Here is an 8,103-nt window from a genome sequence, read left to right on the forward strand (position 1 = left end):
AAAATTGCGTCCGCTCGTGTACCCGCATGTGCGTGCGAGGGAATGAGTGCGTGTGTGGCGTGCGTGCACATCTTCGCTTCGTGCATGTACCGCCAGTATGGCTCAGGGAGGATGAGTACATTGTTCTGGAACTAGTAGCACGTCACTGTGATCAATCCACACAAGGAGGTCGCGACAACGCCTCCACATGTGCCACATGGGTTCATGAACTGTAAGAGAGACACTGTGTAGCGTGCCATTGGTATTCTAATTTACGTGTTTTGCACATACTCGAAGTACTAGTAAGGTACACGTGCATTGCACGCATCAGATTTTGCAACCAAATTATGAATAAATACCACAGTATAGCATGTAAGCTCTGAGTCATATATGCCTGATGTAGCCCTTCGTTTAATTCTTATAGTTCATCTCATTCAAAATCAATTAGTTTTTATAAAAAAGCTAAGAACGCAGGAATAGGAAAAACATGGGATTATAGTGGAATGTCGTCTTGAATCCTACAGGATTGTACGAGTGTTTGTTTGTGCATAGAAAAAACGCAGAATTCTTTCAAAGAGGTTTGAGTGGATGGGATGTTTCCTATGAAATCTAGTGCAAATGAATCATATGGAAAAATTCCTATGGTTTACAATCCTACAAATCAAACAACCAAGATAGGAAAAATTCCTAATGATTAGAATCCTCCAAAATTCCTTTGAGAATCCTTTGAATCAAAGAAGCCCTTAATCTATTTTATGATTCATGGAATTGTGCGTTGTAAAGCATAAAGTAAAAACAAATAATGGCAATTCAACTAGAAAAAAACTTTGGGTAGTTATGATACGGAAGATTCTAGAACAAAAGAGAACCACTGTTGTTTTGAGGTTTGTGCATTATGCTTAAGTTCAACCATGGAGTCTGCTAGATTGTACATGTGGAAAAATCAGTTGGGGGCTAGAAGATGGTGCGAGGGGCTGAGTGGAGGGAGACTATGAAGGCATGCAGAAGTGCGAGATATTTAGAGACAGGGGGCGAACACGTGCGCTGTTGCGCGCAGTGGCGGAGCCATGAAAAATAAATGAGCTAGGGGGCCAAGCATTGCTAATCCTTTATGAGGAGGGTCAATTCATGAACTTAAACCATTTTTAGCAGCAATTGTCTAATGATCACATTCATATTAACCTCGATATATAGTGATGTTATGGGGGGAGGGGGCAGGGCCCTTAATGCCCCCTATCTTTGCCATTGTGCACGCGTCTGAGAGATGAAGCGGAAGGCATGGATGATGAGAGGGGGGCGTTGGATATATAATTAATGTGGGTGTATTAGCTATATATGTTAATCATATATAGAGAGGTATAGATTGATCGATGTGGACGTGGGAAAGAGGGTGAGACCTCACTGGATATATCGATTGATCGGTTTGTGTGGAAAACTATGAAAGACCTAGCTATATACACACATACATAGAGGAACATCGATCGTTGCGCATGCACGCGTGAGAGATAAAGAATGCCCGATATGATGGAGAGGGGGATGTGTGTGGGTGTGTGCCTTCATGGGAGACCGACCTGAAGAAAAAGATTGCATGCGTGTGATGGATAATGCCGACTGGTAGTGTGTGTGCATGCATGCGCGAGAGAAGTTAGTGGTACAATTATAAAGAGAAGACTACTGTGTGGGTGTAAAAGAATAGGTGAGGTCATAATCAATGTAAAGTTGAATTCAAATATTTGAATAGGAGATCATGATGTTTGAAACCCATGCATGCATGAATATAACAGTGCGCGGTAAGGTTTGGAAACGAGCATGTTGTAATGTATACACATTGAACAAGGTCAGACTGATTTGAATTTGAGATACCGATGGAAGACATCATTTGGCCATGTCGCATCCGTTCATGGAAACACTATTCTAATTGGAGATGATGGGCGGCTTTCGCATCACATATCTATATCTATACCCCTATATATATATATTATATTATATTGTTTTATATTGTGTGCGGGTAACTTTAACCTTGAAAGATGGTCGTTGGATGAGGCGAATCCGATGGTCCAAACATGGCAAATTTGAGCACTACTGGCTGTTGGATATCATCTAGATTGCACCAGATTTCGCCACATGTATAATCTAGAAGACTCCATGGTTGAACTTAAGCATAATGCACAAACATCAAAACACAATCACTTCTTATTTGTTCTAGAATCTTCCGTATCAGAATTGCCCAAATGTTTTTCTACATGATTTGCCATTATTTTTTTTACTTTATGTCTTACGACGCACAATTCCATGAATCTTAAAATAGATTAGCTTTCTTATAAAAACTAGATGATTTTGAATGAAATGAACTATAAGAATTAAACGAACATCTACATCATGAATATATGACTCAAAGCTTGCATGCTATAATGTGGTATTTATTCATAATTTGGTTGCCAATTCTCATGCGTGCAATGCACGTGTACCTTACTCTAGTCTAAATGGTGTTTGTGTGTGTGTGTTGTGCGTGTTGAGGTGCAAATTGTCTTTTTTTGGGGTACACGTTAAGCTTGTTCTTCCAAAATTTCAAGCCGCACATTGTTATGCCGAAAATTCAAGCTAGCGTCTCTGTCTATCATGCCGCGACACTCCCTCCTCTTCAACCCGCGCCTTGTTAGCCCGAAATATTTAAGATATATCTTTGTCTCGTTGTGCTCCGACAACTCCCTCCATCTCAACCCGTGCCTTGCTATTCCGAAATTACAACGTGCGCGAAAACTCCCACCTCCTGTGAAATCCCGACACGTGAAATGCCCGTGGTACCCCTGAACCGAAAGAACCGCCTCAAATCGGTGGGGGTACTTTCGTAACTTACCCCACATTTCGGACAAGCGCGTCTCTAAGCCATGGTTCCCCACTGCCATCCCATCCGCCCACCCATTCATACACCGAGGCCGCGAAAACCCGCGACGAAACCCCACACCCTGCTCCGTCCGCCACCCAGTCGGAGCCTCTTCCCCGACGACGTCGTCCACAGCAACACCTCGACGTCCCTCATCCATCGTACCGGATGAGGATCCGTCGTCGATGTCATCGTCCAGCCGGTTCAGCCACCCCGTCCTCCACCTCCAAGGAGCTGCCCCGATGTTCCCCTCGTCTTTCGCGCCACCTCCATTCCCACACCGCCGTCTTCACCTGCACCACCGGAAGAGCATCATCAACACCGTTTCCTCGGATGAAGCTGTGGCCTAATCGGCGCCACCAAAGAGGTTGTACACTAATTGCCACATTTTCTTCTTGATTCGATCTCACGGTGCTGCCGGCGCTCGGTCCCGAGCCGTGTAACATCCCAAATTTTCAATTTGGAATGTTATACACTAGATCATCATTGCATATCATATTTATTGCATTTTGGTTGATCCTAGAAATTTCACGCAACTCAAGGACCCTCGGAGAGAGTTGGGGATTTCGTTATTTTCATATTTGAGTTGTCTCAAATTTTGAAAATAGGATCATTTGATTTTATTTATTTTATCTCCAATTATTTCTATTACAAAAATATGAGAGAGGGAATAAAATGACTTTCCCAAAATAAAGAAATATTGAGGATTTAATAAAAAAATCAAATAAGATTTTATTTTGGTTTTGTTTGCTATTTTATTTGAATTTAGGAAAAATGTGCGTTTTTCAAAATTGCATTTAGGCCCCAAATAAATGCTCATCCTGTGCGGCTTGATTTTAGAAGCCGGGGAAAATTTATTTCGGGATTTTTGGAGTCCGTTTAGTATTTCTTATGTTTTTTTCCTGAGCGTAATTATTTAAAAAAGTCTGAACCGACCTTGGGCCGTAACCGGCCAGGACTCCCCTGGCCGGGCCTCTTATAAGCCGCGCCCCGCCCCGGCCGAAGCCCAAGCCGCCGCCCCGCCGCGTCGCCGCCGCCCCGCCGCCGCCAGCCGTACCCGCCGCCGCCGCCGGACCGCCGGAGTCGCCAGAGGTAGTTTTTTTCGCCTCCGGTTTTTCTCGAAAAACCGTTCGGTTTTCCGACGGTTATGCTCGTTTTTTTAGTTTCGGATTTTTTAATAGATCAGTTTTTCCGGTTTATTTAAATAGAGAGCGTTCGCCCGTTCGTTCGTTTTAACGAACGTTCATCATTTTTCTTTTTCTCGGATTAAATCCGCGATTTTTCTGATAGCGATCTCTGATCTGATTTTCGTTTTAGTCTAACTTTTCGCTCGTTTATTGGAATCAGGCGATTCAAGCACCTGGAGTTTCGTCTTGAAACCCTCTTTCCATTTAACCAACTTAAACAAGTTTTTGCCACTGCAAAATTTTCCCTAGATCCAGAATAGTAAATGAAGCATGTTTCTTTTGCCGTTTGTCTTTCATTGCTTCGTTCGATTTGATTCTTTTTGCCAACCGGAGTTCTTAAGTTGAACTTTCTGGTTAGATCTCTTATTTGAGTTTTACCTGTGCATTAGTTGAGTACTTATTGTATGCTTGTTTGTTTGCGATAGAGTACCTGGAGTGCGCTGCTTGCTACTTCGAATCGCTAGGTTTCCCGGATCATCAGCAAGGCAAGTAACACTTTGATCATGCTTTCCAACTACCCAGTTTTATTGCATTAGATCAATCCTCACACATTGCATGATTAGGATCTAATTAAATTGTGGGTTTGGGAAGTAGATGAGGTAGAACCTATTACCTGTTATTATCAAACCTTTGGGAGTTACTTCTACGTTTGCTTATTATGCCATGCTATGCTAGTAGACGTGGATTGGGTGAGTGTATCCTTGACAGATGTGAGATTGTTAATTAATGGTTTATTTAAGGTGGCAACCTAAACACACATCTGGGTGGATTGAGGCATCTGGGTATTCCAGGATTGCCTGTTTTTTTATGGACCGCCACCCAGGCTAAAAGGGATCATGAGATTATTCATACTAGAAACTTCCGTGTGCAGCCACAAGCTATTATGGGCTCTAGCATAGTTGATTAAGATGTGTGAACTCTTACAGTGGTAGACTAGCAGATGTAGGGGATGTAGGTTGGTACGGTCTACCCGTTCGTAAGGTGCTAGCACTTCTGAAAGACTATGTCTCGGTCATCCGTTTCTCAAACACCATGTAGTGCGAGAAATCCAACGGAGGAGATCGAGTCTTGTGGGGAAAAGTGCGCAAACCTCTGTAGAGTGTATAAACTAATCATGGTTAGCCGTGTACTCGGTTATGGACATCTTGAGTATCTAGTACCTAGATTATCTTGTGAATCTCAACATGTTACTCTAAAATTAATTTTGTTGGGTTTTGTTTAATGATGATGCTTAATTGGGATTGAGAATGCTATCAACCATTCTCAATGTTTAACAACCACCATGATAGTTAAATAAAATTTATTCCTTTGTAGTAGGGAAAAATTGGCTTTACGCAAAACTATAACCATAGAGCTTTCCACCAGCCAAATATGCATATAGAATAGGTGTTTCATTCCATTACACTCCATGTGTTATTTTGCCAGCATATTCCATGTGCTGACCCATTTCGTGCTGCAACGTTAATGTTGCAGAATTTCCAGACGACGATTAAGGAGTTTTAGGTCGTGGTTCTATACTCAGTGATGTCGTTGGAGTTGATGGACTCGCTTATCTTCCAAGCCTTCCGCTGTTATCATTATTAGATGGACTTAAGCCATATTTATTGTAATAAGTTCTCTTTTGAGACACTCGATGTAATAAGTGTGTGATTGCTACTCTGTTATAAATCCTTCAAGTACTGTGTGGTGTCAGCATTACTGATCCAGGGATGACACCGGAGCACAGAGATTGGACCGTTTGAGGTCTGGTCGCTACAAGATGGTATCAGAGCACACGCTGACTGTAGGACATGACCACTAAGCTAAAGACCTAGATCACTACTCACTCTCCTCTCTTTTCTGACTTCTCATCTTTTCTACTCTTTTAGGATGGCAGATGCAAGGAACAAGTTCATGCAACCGGATGAAGATACATCCTTTGGACGTCACATGAAGGAAGTCACTAGATACCTAAACATAGGAGTACCAAGCTTCACAGGAACCTACAACGCCACTTTACCTGAGGAGGAGCGCTGGATGATTCAAGTTCAAGTTCCAGGAAGGACGTTCATGCCAGTCACTGAACCCATAGAGTTTTCTTTTGATGCACCAACTTGGAGTCTAGGAAAGAGCATGGCAGCTCACATCGCCATGGGACGTATTGGAGAAGTCTACTGCAATGATCTCAAGGATACTATCTACCAGATTTGTGGGCGCCGAGATGAACGCTGGGAGATGATCAGCACCAGAAAGGATAGATCAGTTGCAGCTTTTATCCAGGAGTTAGACCAGCACATTCGACGTCAGGAAAACCAGATGTGCGCCGACATGATAGATCTGAAGAAGGCGAGGACAAGAATCAAGGAACTTGAGGAAGAGCTCAAGGCTACTCGTGAAGATTATGAAGAGGAAATAGAAGTATTAGTGGATAAGAATGACGATCTGATCAAGAAGATCGGAATATTTATGGGAGGCCCTACACCAGTAGAAGAAGACGAAGAACCCAAGGAGATTCGCCCGGAAGACTACATCATCATTGATGACACCGACTCGGATCCAGATGATAGCGATGATGACTATGTTGATGAAGCTGGAGCAGATATCATGGAGTCTGCTACCGAAGAATATTTCTAGGAGACCACCTCATCAGTAGTAGTAGTCCACCATGTAAATATAGTAGTCCGTGCACTTTTGCGATAGTCAGATCAATTGTATGCCCTTGTTTGGTTGATTGAATGAAGTGAGTTGTTTGCTTTTCCCTCATGTGCATATGGGTAGTGTTTTTCTCTTTAGACCCCTCTCTATTCTTAAATCTCATCTTTTCTAAACCCTCAGATGCCTCTGAGATGTGACCCCGGACTTACCTTTCCACCGGAGCTCACCCAGTTGATCCAGCAGCAGAACACATTGATGCAGTTACTAGTCCAGAATCAGAGCCAGGGGAACAACAACAACAACGACCCACCACCACCACCTGTTGATCACTTAGGCCGTTTTCTTAGGCTGAATCCGCCAGTGTTTTCCAGTAGCACCGAGCCGATAGTAGCAGATGATTGGCTCCACAAGACAGCAAGGGAGTTGACCACGGCAGGATGCACAGATGCGGAAAAGGTGAAGTTTGCCGCACATCAGCTGGAAGGACCCGCAGCATCATGGTGGGAGAATTTCACAGCCACTTTCCCTGTCGACATTGTCACATGGGACCAGTTTCAGCAGGCTTTTTGAACTGCCCATGTTTCAGCGGGAGCTATGGCCATGAAGAAGCGAGAGTTTCGCAACTTGCGCCAAGGAGGACGGACAGTTGGCCAGTATGTGGAGGACTTTAGTAAACTAGCACGTTATGCCCCAGATGATGTTGCTACGGATGCACCTAAGCAGGAGAAGTTTCTGGAAGGACTGAATGATGAGTTGAGCATGCAGTTGATGGTAGCCACCTTCAACAGCTACTAGGAGTTAGTAGATCGTGCTCTCATGATTGAAGGGAAGCAACAGCAGATTGAGAACCGCAAGAGGAAGTATGGACAAGGGAAGCACAACTCAGGAGCTCAGCAGAAGCCATGTTTTACCCCTATACCGGGAGGACATTTTAAGCATACCCATGGAGGAGGTAGCTTGCACAATCACAATCGCACCAAGAATGGTAATGGGAATGGAGGAAGCAACAGCCAGAATCGCACCAACCCATCGACCCCAGCCAAGAGAGACCTGAGCCAAGTCACTTGCTTTAAGTGCCAGAAGACCGGACATTATGCCAATGAATGTCCTGAATCACAGAATGGTAATGGCAATGGAAGCTCTGAGAAGAAGCTGAACCCTTTCAATAGGGGACAGGTGAACCACGTTAACGTGGAGGAGGTTGAAGAACAGCCGGATGCAGTAATCGGTAAGTTTTTGGTTAAGTCATTTACTGCACTCGTTCTTTTTTATACTGGTGCATCGCATTCATACATATCAAGGGGATTTGTGGATAAGTATAAATTGCCAACCCAAGCCCTTAGGTCACCCATGTTAGTAACCTCGCCTGGAGCAGAATATATGGCTAGCCTATGGTGTGATCGGTTGCCAATAAGGATT

The sequence above is a fragment of the Triticum urartu genome, chromosome 6 (assembly GCF_003073215.2).
Source record: "Triticum urartu cultivar G1812 chromosome 6, Tu2.1, whole genome shotgun sequence".
Lineage (NCBI taxonomy): Eukaryota > Viridiplantae > Streptophyta > Magnoliopsida > Poales > Poaceae > Triticum > Triticum urartu.